The 17,438-nt window shown below is 42.8% G+C and overlaps 1 long non-coding RNA gene across 1 annotated transcript in view; it reads left to right on the top strand.

Moving 5' to 3' along the window:
* Positions 1-3,317: 3,317 nt before the first annotated feature.
* The window catches only part of LOC132250765 (uncharacterized), a 53,431-nt gene continuing 39,310 nt past the window's right edge, over positions 3,318-17,438 (top strand). The window contains exon 1 of the long non-coding RNA XR_009462376.1: positions 3,318-3,665. This is a non-coding gene — a long non-coding RNA (uncharacterized LOC132250765). The remainder of the gene's footprint in view (positions 3,666-17,438) is intronic.

The raw sequence follows: 17,438 nt of genomic DNA, 5'->3' as shown, positions 1-17,438 counted from the left end.
CTTGATTTTTAATTAAATTATGGAGCTTTTTGCCATTCCTGTCATTAATTGTTTTTTCCCCAAGCTATCTGCAAAGGTAAAGCTCAGTGAAATATTTAATAGTATTCCCCTGGTAAATAACACCATGAATTAGAATTAAATGAGGCAGTTTTATTGTTATCAAAGGGTATTAGCATGAAGAACTAGAACCAAAGAGTTGTTATTTTATGGGAAAGCGATCTCTCTATTGACATGACTGCCTTCTTGTTTTGAAATACTGTGCACTTGTAAATCCTATGGCTACTAAAAGCATAGTACCTTGAATATGAGAACGCATTTTTGCTGTTATCTAGTCTGTTTCCAGTTAGCATCTGATATAGATACCGAGTGCCTGTCACAACAGGCATAATTTGTGAAAGCATAAGTCTGCACAAGTATTAAATGTCATGCTGTAAACTAAACACTCCAAGGAACAGGAGGCACTAGTAAGGGTTTCTTATGGTGAGGAAACAACTTTGTCCAGGGTAAATTTAACACAACTGTGTCTTGTTGTCTCTATATTTCAAAACTAATTGCACGTTCTGAGACTGTATTGTTTCTAAAAAAAAAAAAAATGAATGCAGTGCTCTATATTTTGTTTTAATTAATGCAACTTTTCACTCTTATGTAGGACAATGCTATGTCAATAATGGACATAGAAAATATCCAAGCTTTAATAAACTTGGTATCAGTATCAAGAGAATTAATTTAAATAATAATGATGATGGGTCATTACTTGTGATTAAGGCTGTTGAAATAAATTAGAGCTCAGAGTTCAACCCAGGTTTGCTGAACTGAAAATTGTTCATGCTGAATTCCTAGAACTACAAATGCTGGAACTAAGTCTGTGTGAATCATGAAAATAATGAGCTGTTCAAGACACAGGATCTTCACATGTAGAATGTAGTGTAAGGAGAGTAAGCCAGTCTATACCGTACTCTGAAAGATGAGTTTCTACCCTTTTTCCAGCCCTGGTTTGAGTAGGAATACAGTTCAATAGGCCACTAGATTAGGAATCAGGACATCTAGGTTTCAGTCCTAGCTCTTTCCTGGATCTGCTGCATGATCCTAGACAAATCCTTTCCTTTTTCTGTGCCTCTGACTGTTTTCCCACCCTTTGCCTGCATACTGTCTAAATATTTTGTGACAGACTGACTCTCCCTAGGTGTTTGTACAGGCCTTAGCACTACAGGGTTCTCACTTTGGGAGGGTTTTCCAGGTGCTACAGTAGTACAGATAATAAGTAATGGACCACTCCTTAGCCTCCTTGCCTTTAGTGCTGTGCAGTATCTGCTTAGCTTGAGCTCAAGACAGGCATGTTCACAGCTTTCCATATTTTAAATGGTAATGAGAGTAGTGAATAAATCCTGACCTGTGCTACCAGGGACAGGGATGGAGCCAGGAAGAAGTGGGGGAGGAAGTAGGAGAGAATCATGAGGCATATGTAGATAGTGCTCCTTCGTGATATATGGCTGCAGGGGCAGGACTCCCCCCTGGTACATTTCAAATATCATCTGGAAGAAGAAACAAAAGTATCTGTAACAACTGCAGTAACTGGACCTTGACTTTTGCTATGTGGCCTTATTTGTAGCTAGGACCCAAATTGGGTGACTGGAGCAAAGACATAAAGTTAGATTGTCTCCTAGTAGCATTGCATGTGTCAGAAATGTAGCAGAGAAGGGGTGTCCAGTCCCTTCTAGCCCACCTATATCTTGTGCTCAGGGCTTGCTAACCAGGAGTTACATGCCAGTGGCTTTAAAAGATAACAAAGTATACCAGTAAGCACATCCCTTGGTCAGTAGGCACATCCCTTGGCCTCTCACGGTTCAGCTTTGTGACTGTTGGGGTCAGTGCCGTAGCAATGAAGTTTGGCACCTGGGGCAAAGCCTGCAGCAGCAGCCTGCCATTGCCCTGCACACAGATTCAGGGGGCACATCCCCCCCCCCGCATGCTTGCCTGGGAGTGCACACAGTGGCAGGAGCCACCCTTTTCCCATTCCCATGCGCCCCCAAATAAGCCACTCGCAGCTCCATCCTGCACCCTGCCCTGGCTGTTGGTGCTCCGTCCTGCACCTGTTGGCACTCCTTTGCTTCAGTGCCCAGGGTGGTTGCCCTATTTGCCCCCCCTCCTTGCTATGGCACTGGTTGGAGTAATAATACTTCATTATTCCTGATGAATAATAAATAGGCAAAAGAAGTACATGAAATGTGCATAGGGTGAGAAGGAATAACCCTGTAACTAGAGTCTGGGGTGATTAGATAAATGAGTTTCAAACAAGGTAAGGAGAGTAAGAGAAAGGAGAGGACCTGGTTTTAGGGATAAGGACAGAAATGACACATAAACCAGTATAAGTGATTGGAAACTGACTCACCTCTATAACACAACAGAAGTTGAGTGCACATAAACTGCTTTCAAAATGGCTAAAACTGGTTTAAGGTAAACCTGGATGGATCAGACTTAACTGATTTTGGTTCAGTCGGTTTATTGAACTTCTGTCCCATATCACCTCCAGATTCAAGTTAGCTCATGGCCCCCCCAGCATCCCAGGATGCTTTGCACCTCCCCTGCAACCCCTCCACCTCTCAGGCTGGATGGGCTAGCTTTAGCCCGAGCTGTCTGTTCCAGCCAAGCGGGGCTGTGCACTAGAGTCCTCTGGGTTCTGGCCTGGGCCACTGCAGACACATGGCTGCATTTCCAGAATCAAAAATGAATGTCTGTTCACTTGCTTATTGGTTCAATCTGTGCAGTTTAAATTAACCCGCAAAGATTAAATTGATTCAGCCTCAGGCTTTTGACTGTCTGTACTTAGCTTAGGAGTACCTCCTTCTGTCTTGGGAGAAGGACTCTTCTGAGGTCCTCTATATGACTGAAGAGCTGAAACAAGACAAAAGCAACTTTTGTGGGAAGCAAAGCTGAGGCTGCTTGCACTGTAGCTGCAGAGCAGTGGAATAGCGGAGGGACTCTGTTGATGGCCTCCCTTCCCAGGACACGAGTTTTAACTACTTCAGTAGGAATAAGGTTGTGGAGCCCTTGGAGAAGCATGTCACTTCAGGGGGAGAGAGGGGCCAGTCTCTATCTGGATTCTTCCACCCCTGGACAACAAACTCTAAGTGGAGCATAATAACAGGGGAGAGCAGTGGCAAAGTGCCTTATTAGCCCCTCACATGTGGAAAAGTGCGGGGTTAGTAGCCAACCCACTCTGGAGCAGGGAGTTTTTTAATATTGATTTATTATTTCCTGGCATTCCTATCTGTCCTTGTGCCTCACCCCATTAAAGTAATAGTCTTGAGCTGGGAATTACTTGAGGAAAATCTATGGTCTGCGTTTGCCAGGAAATCAAAAATAATTGTCATAATTGTCCTTTTGGTTCTGAAAAGCTATGCATCTATACTAAGCAAAGAGACCATAGCTGATAGGAGCTTAGGGCTTTCCAGTGCCTTCCTTGTCTAGCACTGACTTGCATGCATATGTCATCAACAGCCAAGACTAGCACAGGTGTTCATGCTCTCTGTTTACAATCATGGAGCCATTTCCTAATCAGCACAATCTAGCCCACAGGAAAGGTTTTTGCTATTAAATGCCTGTCCTCCATTTTGGATTTGCTCTCACAGATCCTGCTCCTAGGTGAAGAGAGCAGTTAGGCTCAGGTAAGGTGCAACCATCAAAATGGGGCAGATGAAAGCAGAAGGGATGTGGTAAATGCTGCTATGGTGTGCATGTATGTGTTCTTTGATTAATCCTTTCACTCAGAAATCAGGGAGTAAAAAGTGGAAGAGGGAGTTCAAAACATTTATCTTTTGGACATCCCTGGGAAATAAGGCATCGCTTCTTGTCACAGTGATAACCTACATAAAGCATGGAGTCCTTAACAGACTAATTTTTGGGGATGGATTTGTATGATCTGTGTAGTGCATTCTGGATGTGTCATGGGGGTGACTCATTCATTGTTGCTGGGGTGCAGAGGGGATGAGACAGAAACAAAAGAAACTGGCTACATGAATGCAGAGGGCTTTTTCCCAGTAAATTCCCTGTGGAGCGTGTGCTTTTCCATTGGAATGGAACTCCTCCCATCTTATTCTCAGACTAATTATGACTTCATTTTCAAAGGGAGACATTTTCCCAACTATCTAGTCAGTCTGCAATGGAGGTCACAAGGGAAATGAGAAAAGTAAATACTGAAGGAGGCAGAGGTGGAGAGCAAAATGAGTGATTAATTAAAATCAGAGCATTTAATATGGTGCAGTTTATTGGTGTTTGGGGTTGTATGATGTGGTAAGTCATCTATTATTGTAACAGAAATCCATTACATGCATAGTCACTTGCACAAGAGTATTTGGTTCTTTTTTTAATTACCTCTTTTATATTGCATATGCAGTAAGGTTCCCATCTTGACTAGTGATGTTCCATGCAAAAAAATAAACATTCATACATCTCTTCTTTCTCTTGGGAAGGCAATCAGTTACATTATTGCCCTGGGCAATGAGGAACTAATGGCGGTGTCAATCAGACCATGTAATACGCATCTGTGATGTAATTCTCTCAAAGAGAGAGACTAAGCTAATAGTTTATTTGTTGATTTATGGTATGATTATGCATTCAATATAGAGTCATTGTATAAAAATCTAATGACCTCTTACTCATGAAAACTGCTCACTAGATGTTATATTTATGGTCACATTTAGCAGTGGAAAATATTGTTACTCACCCTCTTATTCCCCTCTTGTGGGCTCTATAGTGTCATCACAATTAGTAAAGCATGCTATTCTGTCTTTCTTAACTTTTTTACTAACTTTTAACTGTTAGTTAAAGCTTTTTCAACTAAGCTGAAAGCAGTGGTGAAACTAAGGACATGCCTAGCTTGAGAGCCTTCAGATGATGATACATAAGAAAGGAAGAACCCAGCTTTCAGTGTTAGAAACCTGTGGATTTAGATCAAGCCAAGATAGTTGCAGAAACCGGACTTTTCGTGCAAACCTGAGCTCTTTATCCTGAGTTCCAATGAATATGAAACCCATATTCTGTACTTTAATGGCAGTAAGGGACATTACAAAGATCAGGCATTCCCTGTAAGAGCGATGATAAGTGAACAATAAGCTTAATTCCAATAAGTTTGTATGAAGAGATTTTGCAGATGCTAGAAAAGGCAAGACTGCTTTGTTAGCATATGGAAAATGTTTATGGCCCGTACACAATAGTGATGTATAAGAGTAAACAGAACGCCAGATTAATACCACATTTTTCTGTTTTCACTTCAATTTGAATTCTGTGGGCTGAGCTCCACTTCAGGCTCAGAAAAAGCCACAAGTTTTGTATTTGTTTGTACCATTTCCTTTTTTTTCTTGCCCCCTCACCCCCCGCAAAGTAATTTGTTTAGTGGGGAGATGCATACATGCAACCACTTGCAATATTGGTTGGTGTTGCAGAATTCTTCATAAAAATTCATAAGCACTTGAGCAATAAATAAAGGGTTTCCAGTCTGTTTTCACTAATGCTAGTAGCAAAGCTGCTATCAACATTCAAAGGAGCAGGAGTGGGGGTTTTGAAGCAGTGGGTTGTAGCTGAGCTTTTCTGCCCATTTCTTATGTCTGTCTCACTTGCAATTAAAGTATCAAAATAGCTTAGTGAACCCTCAAGCTGCTTATTTCACTGAGTTGGAGGATGTTGTCAAGTAGATTTAAGCCCAAAATATAGGTTGGGCATGAGCCTATGGGGATTTCAGGGCAAGAGGAGGAGGGCAAAAGGAATGTTAGAGGCCAAGTGCTACTACTGTCTCTAGGCCTGTGGGGAATACCTTGGGAATGGTGAAGTTCTGCTAATCATGCTGGGAAGGAATAGCATTTGAAAGAGGCTGCACAGAGCCCTGACTCATACAAGCTTCACAGAAGGAGAACTGGAAGGGACCAGTGTACACACTACTACTACTGGGAAGATCCTTCGGTTCTTCCCTCTTTATTCTTCCTACCAATAGCTGGGCATGAAGAAATGCAGGATGACTTCAGCCAATATGATTCTTCTGCTTCCCTCCCAACAAGCAACTTCTTAGTGCTGAGCTTAGCTGCTCAGAATGGGTGCTGGCATGAGGAATAGGCCCCCTTCTGATTTTTCTCTTCATATATCTATATCAAACTTAAACTGTAAGAAAAAGCACATTACAGATAATCCTAAAAACTGCCAGTGTTGGAGTGCTGCAAACTCCAAAATAAGCCCACTGTACCTACAGCCTGAGAAGTACAAGGGGATCAGCCTGTGGTCATTGTTCAGGATGAGTGAAATGCAAGAGTAGTTGAATGGGATGACTGTGTAATACCATATTTACTTACATACCACATACCTTCTGCGCTGAAATCAGCCCTCCAGAATTGGGGTTTGCATTTTAAATGGGGATGCTTGTTTTCTGTGCTGGAACAGAGGGATAGGAGTATGTATGGTAGCTGTTATGGTTGCCATGTTTCTCTTACTGTGGGCCCCAAGGAAGGAGTGGAGTTCACTGTTCAGGGTCAAAGCTACTTCCAATTTGGCAGTGGATGTGAACAGTGGATATGAAAAGGTTAACATAAGCTACAGAATACACACATTGCTATCGTCAACAAAAAGCTAAAGATCCAGAAAAATCTTTATTTTTCTTCCTTCATTCTGCCCCCCCCCAAACAAGGTGCTCATCTTATTGGAGGGGGTGGGGGGGTGTTATGTGAGAAAATATGGTGATACATCTGGTGTTTACTTATTATTTTTTCAGGGAATAATGTAGTAATGTCTAATGTAGTACCATGGCTATAGAATTTTTGCTATAGGTTTCAGTGGAGAAAAATTAGAATGTACCCAACCAGTGTCTCATGGATTTCAAGTGCTGGTGGGTCACACTTCTGCCGATTTCATTTTAAAAGTACCTTTTGTAAAAGCATAACTAATTAACCTTTTACAGAGATACTCACTGCTGATTATATAGGCAAATAAATATATACTTTTCCCTGTGAGCTGGCAGTTTTGAACAAATTTGTTAAGTGATGCTAATTCTAACATCTAAGAAGCCAGGCTGTTCAAAATACCGATGGTTTGAAACAATTGCATTTTTAAATGTTGTTGACCTAAGGATTTTCTTTGAATCTTACTGTTGTTTCTTTTGGATATGGCTGGTTATTTATCTAAGCAACTCTGGTTAGAGGAATCAGGTTTAGAAGGATAAAAGGAAAATAAAAGAAAGATATTAATAAAGGAAACTGCAAATGGGTTTTATTATAACAACTCCCCTTTAAACTTTGTATCTGTTATATTAAAATGAATTATTTATGTAACTTGACTAATAGTTTCTCATGCAAAATAAATGTAAAAGTTGAGATGAATATCGGGAATGCTCATCTGTACTGAAGTGCTAAAAAAATATCCAGGATTTGTTAGTTTTGGCACATGCAGACAAAAGGAGCCAATCTACTAAAACAATCTTGCTGAATAAGGAGGATAGTGATCAACAGTGAATCATATAAGGCGTAGATTCAGTGACTTTAAAGTATGATTTGTGTTTTTAGTTAAATGCAGGTAATAGGTAAATAATATTGGTGGAAAGACTAGCTGAAGTCACTCTGTACAGAAAACAATCTTTGTCGCCTCTTATTTTTTTAAATCTTTAGAGGATATATCTAAAGTTCAAATGTAGCAGAGGAGAATGGAATGGCATTTTATAGTTATTGCTAAGGCTTCTTTCTGATGAATAAACTTACGTTTTACTTTAAAGCACAAGGGCTAGGTACAGACAATTAAAAAGCCTGAGGCTGAATGGATTCAGTCTTTTCAGGTTAGTCTAAGCTGCCATATTAAATTGACACAGAATTGAACAGACATTTACCTTTGATTCATGAAATGCGGCCACATACCTTCACTGGCTTAAGCCAGAAGCTGGGAAGGAAAGGTGGTGGGGGGCTAGAGCACAGCTCTCTGGCTGTGTATTTACTACCTCTTCCTGCTGCCCCTGAGGTCTCTGGGATTTGCAGTCCAGACTTACAATAGCAGGACTCTGAAGGGTTTCTCGTCAATTCCTCTTCCTGCTTCCAGGTGCCTCTGGGATTTGTAGTCCACAACCAGCAGTAAAGTTAACCCCTGGTCCTGGCCCCAGACCCCAGCTGGGTTTTGCCTGGGGGGGGGTACTTCCCCCCTGCCTTGAAGACTGGGCTGCATGCTCAGCCAGGCTTGCCCCTCAACCCCTTGTCAGCCAGCCCTCACTGCTCCAGCCAGGGAGAAGAGGGGTGGGGCCAGCCCTGCTCTCCAGAGCATACAGCCCCGGCCAGCCCAGCCCAGCCCAGCTCAGGGCTGTAAAATGCTGGGATGCTGGAGGGCTGTGATTTAACTTGAACCAGGAAGGGGTCTGGGACAGAAGTTTTATAAACTGGTTTGATCTAAATCAGCCATGTTTATCTTAAACTAGTTTCAGCCATTTGGAAACTGGTTTGTGTGCACTGAGCTTCTGTTGTGTTACAGGTTTAAACCAGTTTCTAGTCACTTAAACCACTTCATGTGCAACTTCTGTCCCTAGCCAAGATGTAACTACAAAAGGTAACTCTACTTCTTGAAGTATCTTTTATATAACTGTACCTTCTACAGCAATTCTTACTCCTCTTGAGTTTTACTGACAAATGAGCATTGGATTACCACCTGTTCAATGCTCAGGCACATCAAGTTTTGGTCCAGAAAGAACCAGCTGTGAATGCATCTGAGGTCTCAGATACAGTTCCAAGTCTGGAAAAAATAGCCTTTTCTTCTTTATACAGACATTATTGTGTAATGCTCTGACCACAATAAAAACTTTTGTCTGTAATTTGGAACATAGTCCAAGTGTCTGCTTTTCTGGAATTCTGTGTTCAAGCTATAATTATATTCTTGCTTTATACCCCCTCTTTTTTTTTTTAAATGAAGTGGATTGGAAGAGATTGGTATAGCTATGATGCACTAGTCTGTGATCCCATAGTATTTCAATACCTGACTAGGATAAGTGCTTGAATGTGAGACCTTTAAGAACAGAAATAATTAATTAATTTCACTATCATTTATACCAGTTTACAAAGTGATTTGAGGAACTGTTTTGAAGACAAAACTCCCTATAAATGGAAACTAGTATTAAAGCAGTATCATGGACCACAAAATAAATTATTAAACCATATGTAAGATAAAGTGATAAGGGAAGAAAAACAATCCAAGCACTTTGGTATGTGGTATTGTAATGTTTTCTGCAACTGGTGAGACCTGACTGGCAAGATTTCTATCCTCATCCCTTTCCTGTTCTATCCCTTGGTCCCTCAGCTGTGTGTAACACATGCAGGTGGTGTTTATTGCAAAATGCAACTAACCCCCAAGGAGTCTTGACTGCTTTGTCCCAATGTTAAATAAGATAGAAGAAGACAGACAGTCTCCTTCTATGTTGAAGGGAGGGAGAGAACAGGGTTAAACTTTCTGCCTTTGCTTTGTTAAAAATAATTGACACAATTATTAAAAACTTTTCCAGGGTTATATGCATTTGTAATGCCAGTACAAACTTTCAGAGTTGCTGATGTCCACAAGGAAACATAATATTATTTGTTACTATTCTGCGTTAGTGTTGTGAAATTATACAGAAACATCTTTTTCATCAATTTTTTTTGGACTTTCCTTTTCTGGTTAGAGTTCTCCTGAGTACTAAAGCGCTACAGGGCTATTTATTTTCTGTTGCCTTGTCCACATGAGGGTGGATGTGTTTCCCTGGGGACAGAAAGCACCAGCGGCATACCTTGTGCCACTGCTACTTGTCCCAGGGAACACCTGTGCCAAGTGCCCTCTGGCGCATGGCAGGTTATTCTGGATGGTGTAGTGGGGGTTGGGGCCAGCAACTGTATTAGCCCCAGTAGCCTTACCTGCGGTGCTGGGGGCTTCGGGGAGATGCAGCCATGGTGACCCTGCTGCTCAGGTAGCCAGACCATGGCTCCAGCTGGTCAGGTTCAGGTTTTGGGTGGCACATGCTGCCCCTGTGTGCACCACTCTGCTTTTTTTCACACAGGTTTTTTTGACCCTGGGATCTCCCTGTGTTGCTACCTTGCAGCATGGGGAATACCTGAATGTGCAGCATGTGGCGCTGCAGACAGGTCTGCAGTGCCACACACCACAGGGCCATGCTCATCTGGCTGCAGCCTGTGAAGCTGTGTTCCCACCCCAGCAATAAAAGGTAATGGTCCAAAGTTTGTAAAGCAAAAAAGAACAGTACAGTGAACATATCAGTAATGCAGCATGGTTATTTTAGCTTTGATTTTTATGGCTGAGAATCTTTAATTAATTTTTAGTTTTTAATTTTTAATTAACACAATTAGGAACAGTCAGCATGGATTCACCAAGGGCAAGTCATGCATGACCAACCTGATTGCTTTCTATGATGAGGTGACTGGCTCTGTGGATACAGGGAGACAAGTGGATGTGGTGTACCTTGATTTTAGCAAGGCTTTTGATATGGTCTCCCACAACATTCTTGCAGGCAAGTTAGCTGGATGAATGGACTGTAAGGTGGATAGAAAACTGGCTGGAGCATTAGGCTCAGGGGCTAGAAATCAATGGTTTGATGTCTAGCTGGCAGCCAGTATCAAGTGGAGTACCCCAAGGGTCGGTCCTGGGGTTGGTTTTCTTCAGTGTCTTCATCAACAACCTGGGAGATGGCATAGAGTGCACCCTCAGCAAGTTTGCAGATGACACCAAGATGGGTGAGGTAGTAGATACGCTGGAGGGTAGGGCTAGGATTCAGTGACCTAGACAAATTGGAGGACTGGACCCAAAGGAATCTCAAGAGGTTCAACAAGGACAAGTGCAAAGTCCTGCACTCAGGATGGAACAATCCCATGCACCAGTACAAGTTGGGGGCTGACTGGCTGGGCAGCAGCTCTGCAGAAAAGGACCTGGGGGTTACAGTGGACCATAAACTGAATGAGAGCCAGCAGTGCACCCTTGTTGCAAAGAAGGCTAGTGGCATACTCAGGGCCGTCCCTAGAGGGTGCCGCAGCTGCCATGGGCCGCCTGCTCTGCACTCCAGCAACTTGCCACCCCCCAGCCCCGCACAGGCTGATATGCACTGGTCCCTGCACACCCCTAGGGATGGCTCTGGGCATACTGGGCTGTACTGGTAGAAGTGTTGCCAGCAGGTCAAGGGAAGTGATTATTCCCCTCTATTCAGCACTGATGAGGCCATACCTGGAGTCCTGTGTTCAGTTTTGGGCCCTCCAATACAGAAAGGATGTGGAAAAATTGGAGATGGTCCAACGGAAGACAACAAAAATGGTGATGGGACTGGTGGTCATGATTTATGAGGAAAGACTGAGGGAACTGGGCTTATTTAGTCTAGAGAAGAGAACATGGAGATGGGATTTAATGGCAGCCTTCAACTACCTGAAAGGGATTTCGAAAGAGGATGGAACTAGACTGTTTTCAGTGGTGGCAGATGACAGAACAAGGAGCAATGGTCTCAAGTTGCAGCAAGGGAAGTTTAGGTTAGATATTAGGAAGAATTTTCCCACTAGGAGGGTAGTAATACACTAGAACAGGTTACCCAGAGAGGTGGTGGAAGCTCCATCCTTGGAGGTTTTTAAGACCCAGCTAAACAGAGTTTTGGCTGGAATGATCTAGTTGGGGATGGTCCTGCCTTGAGCAGGGGGTTGGACTACATGACCTCCTGAGGTCTTTTCCAACCCTAATTTTCTATGATAGCTTAAAAAACAAGCTAAATATGAGAGCACCAAATGACTCTGGGTCTAGAGTGACCCACAGTTCTGATGTGCGCAGAAACTTTCTGGGTGGCTTTTCTCCATCTAGCTACTGCTAAAGTCTTACTGCTGGTGATCCTGCTGTTGTGTTTAAAAACTGCAAATTCTCTGATTAAAATCCCCCAAATCCTCATTTTTCTGTGATTAAAATGAAATGCCACTATATATAGGTATCAGTTGAACACAATGTTTTATCGATATATTTCCAATTCTAAAGCAATTTAGAAGCCTACCAGTGCCTCAATCACTAGAATAAAATAAATTCTAAATACCTATATATTTTGGTGTTTGGTTTTGGGTCTTTTGTCATGGAAGATCAGAGCGCTCTCTGACCCCTTTGCTCCCCAGGATGCAGGTCCAGCTGTAGCTGTCCCCCCTCTCCCCACATTGCTTTGTGGTGCCAAGCAGGCCTGATATGCCATTGCACCTCACTCCCCATCCACAGCCCCCTGGCCCTACTGGTGTCCCTCACCCATGATCTACAGACCTCTGTCCCTGCCCATGGCTCTATCTAGCTCCCTAGATGGTCCTTGCAGCCACGCATTCCCACACACTGCCCTCGCTGGGCAGCACCCTGAGCCCTGCCCAACTCCCTCTCTACCTCCCTCACTATGGGGGCCTCAATCTCCACCCCCCTCCCTCCCCAAGATTTACCTGGAGGGAGCTGCTTTCCACACTACGTAGTGTCCCCTTCCTGATCACCCTCCTTCGTTTTCCCCCAGCCCCTTGCAAGCTGGAATTCCGCCAGCCTGCAAGGGGAAACCCAGCATTTTCCATGTTTTTCTCTTTAAAATGAGAAAATCTCTGTTTTTTCCCCATTTTTCCATGGTGAATGGAAAACCTAGGTCCCTGTTATCATCCTAGGGTCCAAGTGCCTTTCACAAAGATTAATGAATAGAATAGCTCCTAGATGAGTCTTGTCCATAGATCTTTTATAAATATGCATTTGGGGTTTGGCTTTTTTGACGCAGTCTTACAACATCATGCTGTTCATGACAAAGAAGCAAAAAACCCATTTCTACAAATGGCGTGGGGCTTAAGGGAATGGGGAGACTTTTAGAATTTTTGACTGAGAGGCCTCAGTTTAGGGTGACAGGCATATCATTTTTAAGGAAATCTGAGACACTGCCCTTCCCACTCCCAGCCCCAGGCAGAAGGATTGGTGCCCAGTGTAGCCTGCCCACTCCTTTCCCCACCCCCAGGTCTCTGACTGCAGCTTGAACCTTCCCAGCTCAGACTGGGGTTTCCTTCTGCAGATCTCTGAACCTGCAGTTTCTCCCAGCTCCAACAAGCCTAACAGCTTTGTTTACCAACTCCTCCCTACTCTTTCCCTGGCACCTGTGTCCCTGGTTGCACAGCTCTGAACCTGGTGGAGAATCAGCTTCTCATGGGGTGACAAGGCTCTCCCCTGTCCTGATGCCTGCTCCCTGAGCAAATTTCAGCTCAGCCTCCCTTAGCTGGGGGCTGAGTCTCTGCCACTTCTCTCCAAGACTGGATTTGGCTCCTCCCCAGCTTCTCTTCTTTTCCTTTCCTCAGCTTCTTATGGCTCAGTAGCAGCCAATCAAAACTCTCAGTTTGCAATGGGGGCTCTGGTCCCAATTCAAAAGCTCCAATAAAAAGCATGCACTGTGCATGGCATACCCTCCTCTCTGATAAAGTTATTGCACCTTCTGCAAACTTTTGGCTGCTCTTTTTTTTGAGGAGTTCTTAAACACAGCTCATCCCCTCAGCTTGCAACCAGGTGAATTTTGCAGTTGTTATATTTCCATTTTCATCAACCAGCTAGGACGCTGAGATGACTTACAAAATCCAGGACTGCCCTGGCCAAACTGATGTATAGTCACCCAGTTTTCATCTAACACACTCTCTAAAATGAGACAAGATGACTCTTACTGGCGGCTCATCTTGATAATAACAAAACGGGGGTTGAATGAGGGTACAGTATGTTTCTTCATTATGATTTTTACAGTGAGGCCTAATGACCAGTCACCTAAACAAATCCTTCCTGTGGGCCCATATGTTCCATGGCCTTGTAGGCCTGAGATGCTGTGTGCGCCATTACTTAAGGGTTCCCATAGAGCCTTGTAGAAGCACCTACCACTAACTTTAAGGGTGGTGGATGCCTAATTTGCAAAGTGACAAACGGAAAGTAAGAAAGGTCAACTTCTTGCCTGCAGGGCTTCTACCAGAGTCCTTCAGCCATCGGACAGCCAATCTCTAGTCCCTTTCAAGGTGACATAAACCCACCCGGTGGTGGTTTCTCCATTTTCCAACCCCATGTGTCTTGGGTGTATAACTTATGACCCCCAAGTTTCAGCCCCACAAATATGCCTTTAATGGAATGGCAAAGGCTTTCTTGCTTTTTCTTTGGCAAGTCACTTTTTAAGAAACAGAAGGAACAAATTTACATTTTCTCTTCAGCTGATCCAAACACGATAGATAGACTAGCTAGTCTGAGAGGGAGCTTTCTTGAATAGTAAGATGCAGCTTTACTGTTCTGGTAAAATAGTACCATAAGAGATGAAAAAATGCCACAAGTTCCTTTTACAACAATAGCACTGTGGATTATCTCCTGGTTTCCATGCAATTTTAATTCTGGCAAAGTTTCAGGAGATCTAGCTTTGTGTACAAATGAATCATTTATTGTCTATTGGCCAGATGTTCAAGGTAGAAAATGGTACAGTCCCAATTCATGCCTGGGGTAACTCCCAACTATTTAATGGAACTACCCTAGAAGACTGCCCCAAGTGTTTTCAGATGAAAACTGACTCTGGCTTGGCAAAATAATTAAAGGATAAACAATGTAAGAGTGCCTTAATTCTTAGCCAGTAGTCTAGATGTTTGTTAAGAGTGGACAAATTTAAAGTTCATTTTTATGTTGGTTACAACCAGTTAATAAAAGCAACATAATGAATTAAGATAACAGATCCTCACAAGCGAAATCCTTATCAGAGTTTCCTAGTTGAATATATCTCACCCCTTTCAGGGAGCTTTACTTGGGTCTCAGGCTTCTAGCTGTCACTGTGCTTGGGGCAAGGACCAGCAGTCTTCTCCCGGAGACCAGGGACTTAAGTTGTAGACTCCTCCAATTTGCAGGCACTACCCCCAGGAGGTTTGAATGCAGCTCAACACCTGAGAGTCTGGTCTCTCTTACTAACAATGGCAGGAGTGAGCAGGGGCCAGACAGCTCTCAGAAAGCAATGTGCTGTTTATGCAAGCAGAAGCACTGCAAAAAAAGCAGATCTAAACCAGCATTTATCCACGTCTGGCTTACCAGCCAGTCACCAAGTGTGCACATGGAGATCCTGATAGGCCAGTCTGAAGTACTTCAGTCCTGTCTTTCATGTTAAGTTCTCAGATTGTGAGTCACTCCTCTCCTTAGGTCTGTGTGGTCACTTTATACTCTTTCAAATCTTTTATCTGCCAGGCCTCTTGAATTAAAAGAAAACAATATACAGGCAGTCCTCGGACTTATGACGCAATTGGTTCCTGAAAACCATGTCTTAAGTCGAAACGTCATAGCTCTGAACCAATTTTTCCATAGGAACAATGTTATAAATGGGGGACTGGTTACTGAACCAAGGCCTGATATCCTATTTTCACCAAAAATACCCCAGAATTTTGTACTCAATCAGTTATAGATGAGTAATATAGCTACATTAATGTGTTTATATTGTAAATCGCAATCATATTGATTTGGAAGGACTTTGAGGTGACTTTTTGAAGGGACTTTTTGAAAGGCTGAACATTTTGAAGGGCTCTTGGCTAGAGTTGTCTCAGGAGTCTTGGCTGCAGGTTTATCTGGAGACTTGTCTGCTTTCTTAAAGGAAGTGTCCAAGGAAGTTTGGACAGATGTTCTCCAGGGAGATGGGCAACACGGAGAACTTCACTGGCGTGGTGTGGCGTGACATCGAATCAAGCGTTGTAAAGTCGAAACTGATGTCAGAAAGTTGAAACAGGGTGTCATTGTATAAATGTCATAAGTGTCATTTGTTGTAACTCGAAACATCTTAAGTCAAGGACTGCCTATATGCTGTTTCTCAAGGAGCAAAAAGCCAAAAGGCTGGAGACCTTCATTGCTTCAGCATTGTGAAGTTGCACTGGTGCCCTCCTGTTGATTCTGGTTGCTGCAGGAAATGTTACTTATCTGACCTAATTAGTCAGGAACAGAATTTCTAGCAAACCCATGAAGATGCATATAACCTTTATGATGTTGATACAGGAGTCCTTGAATATTCCAGATGTCCATTATGCTGCACGTATTGCAATAATCACTAATTAAAATGGCAGTTCTTGCTCACTCGATGAGGTGGACCTCCTGGGAACTGCTATTGGAGATCTCTCCATGTTAACTCTGTGAATGGAGTGTTCAGGTGTTTACTCCTCGAATGTTCACAGTCGGAAACCTTAACCTGAAACTCAGCAGGTTTAAAAAAATTGTTCCCAACAGTTAGTGTTGCTTAATATTGATTCTAAAGCCACTGGCATGTTTTCAGGAGTGTGCTTTATAATATATATGCTAAGGGCTTGTTTTCTAGTTTAATGGGAGTTTGCAGTGTTACTTTATACATTTTTATTTTTTTAACTCCCAAGGAAACCTGAGCTTTTAAATCTTTATTGCGCTATTCTAAGTAAGCATGAATTTAATATGCTATTAAGTCAAGAATTAGCAGGCTATATTACCTGGCCTTGGTCTAAGCAGCTCAGATCAAATGAGATAGCGTATGTCATCAACAGCAACCTCTCGCTTTTATGTCCCTGAGCTGATAACTACAAGACTCAGATGCTGATGTTAACAGAGTACATTTTGTTCAGCATTGCACTTGTAGCACTGTGTTTTACAAAATATTATAGCTTGACCTTTTAAGAAGCTTTTCATCTGTGTAGGGGTTTTGTGCACTTTTGATCACAGCTGCTCTATGGGAGAATAATGTTTGTACTCATGGGGCATTTATCCCAATACAGCGCTGTCTTTTCAAACTGAAGAGTTTTTAAGGACAGCCCTTGACTATGGAATTCACTTTCTGTTGGTCTAAAAAGGCCAAAGCTGATGACCTTCAAGGCATACTTCAAAAATAATCTATTTGGAGCAGGCATGGGGGGAGGATAAAGTAGGTGAGGGATAGGGATTGAAGGGGAGTGAATGTGTGTGGTTGCTTTCTTGGGGGAGGGAGAGGAAAGAGGGAGTGATTCTGTGGGAAAAGGAAACACTAATTTTACTGCTGAGTGTCTGCTACAACTCCAGCAAACTATCATCTTTGAGAGAAGTGGTGCTATAGCCAGAAAGCATCTTCAAATATTGCCTGTCTGACCTCCCTTCCCCTCCTTTACAGTGCATCAGTTTAGGTCGATGATTCTGAAGCAGGGCACTGGTTCAGTTCCATGAGATCTTTTCAAGGGTGCAACCCAGTATTAGGTGTTCAAAACACGATTCACAAAATAAATCCAGGGTTTTCAAATAAGAAAAACATTCTGACCTATTTTGATGTTTCTGAGTTCTTTGCACAGAGGAATTTCTCTTTTATTTTTTGCTAGTAAAGAAACAAGTGAAATCTAAGAACTGGCATTTTCCGTGGGGTGCCTTGAGTCTAAAAATGTGTTGAGACCCCCTGGTTTAGGTAATGGCCCTCTCTCTTCAATCCCCTTTGTGAATCTCTC

The sequence above is a fragment of the Alligator mississippiensis genome, chromosome 5, assembly GCF_030867095.1.
Source record: "Alligator mississippiensis isolate rAllMis1 chromosome 5, rAllMis1, whole genome shotgun sequence".
Lineage (NCBI taxonomy): Eukaryota > Metazoa > Chordata > Crocodylia > Alligatoridae > Alligator > Alligator mississippiensis.
Note: the sequence above shows the minus strand (reverse complement) of the source record. Positions and strands in the feature narration are given on the sequence as shown.